We start from the raw sequence: 1,655 nt of genomic DNA, 5'->3' as shown, positions 1-1,655 counted from the left end.
GCTTATAGAAATAAGCAAGTGACAACAAGAGACAAATATTAACTTCAAAGAAAACAAATATTAACATGTAAAAGGACACTTAATTATAGTACTCTACATAACTCAAATATGAATAATAATATTTATATAATTTTGGTAACATTAACAGTAAAAATGGAATCATATAAAATTTAAATATAATTGCATAGGTACTTGGGAGAAAGGCATAAATATAAGTGTAAGAGAAGAAAAAAGAGAAAAGAGTAGGGCTGATAAAACATTAATTATTTATTTGGAGAAGTCATTTGATATCTAATTCTAAAATATTAGAAAATAGCAGGATTAGCTTTTCTTATAAACATGGCGGTGATTACCGAAATAAATTATATCACAATTTGAAAGTGGTTACCAATGAGAAATGAAAAACAATTTTTTAGGGGGGAAGGTGAATAGAATATCATTAGTTCTTATAATGATTTTCATGGAAATATTGGCTTCTTAAAAATACTATACATATGCATCATTTTTAAATGATACTTTATTTCATCCATTCAATTTCTTTCTCAATGGCTGGTCATGGGTGTTTTTCACTTAAATCTACAGTCCATGTAATTGTGGTATTGTGGTTGCTGTGGTTATGCTCATCTCTGTTCTTCTACGTTTAATTATTTTATGCTTTCTTTGCATTAACCTAACCTTCATATCTGTCAAAGTCAAATTAATGTGTCATCATAAATGTTTACATACAAGTATGTATGTATGTGTGTGCAACCATTCATTCATTCATACATTCACTTACTAAAACAGACATTTATTAATTGCCTATTTCAAATTAAATACAGTGACAAGTATTCTAGCCTTGAAAGCCAGCAATGTAATTACCTTAACTTACATTGTTTTTCTTTTTTCCTCTGAATTTCTGAAACACTTTTAGTATGGTAATCCTAATATAGCACTGGATGTTCTAATGTTCTCATTTACTCTTTTTTTTAAGGTATACATCTCAATTCCTCAACATTTTCAACTCCTCCACAGAGATATAAACATTATTTCTTAAATACTCCTGAGTAAGTTATATAGCATAAGATAGTTAACTTAAATGCCTATTAATTTATTATGAAAACAAAGCTTGTCAGGCATACATCAAAAGCTGCGGTTATGACAATGATTATCAAAAAGTCCTTCTTTAACAACAATCTTAAGGAAATCAAGTGCTGAAACCTGAAGGTGAGATTTGGATAGCTGGGTACGGGGACTTCCAAAGTCCTAATATCTGGTTGCAGTTTTCTCACATTTAAGTGATATTTACATATTATGATTTGTAAACAAAGATATTATCATTTGTAAACAAACAAGTCTTATGTTTGGCCTACTGAGTCCAAAAAACTAAATTAACTAAACTAGAATAAAGACAGAAATGTATAGTAAGCATGGATAACTGTATCTAAATATTCAAATTACATTCTCCATCGCTCCTTCACAGAAGCAGAGAAGGCGCCTGCCCGATGGTTTCACTTCAGGAGCATCTTTGCAACCTCCATTGTGAAGTCTATTATCTGCATCAGTCTATCCCTGTGTTTCCCCTGGGTTATAGTTCTGGTAATGTCTAAAACCAAATACTTACAACAGAGGAAACACTTCCGGCTTTATCATTCATTTACACTTTAATATAAGTG

The sequence above is a fragment of the Hipposideros armiger genome, unplaced genomic scaffold, assembly GCF_001890085.2.
Source record: "Hipposideros armiger isolate ML-2016 unplaced genomic scaffold, ASM189008v1 scaffold_485, whole genome shotgun sequence".
Classification (NCBI taxonomy): Eukaryota; Metazoa; Chordata; class Mammalia; order Chiroptera; family Hipposideridae; genus Hipposideros; species Hipposideros armiger.
The sequence above is the reverse complement of the archived record's forward strand: the minus strand, read 5'-3'. Positions refer to the sequence as shown.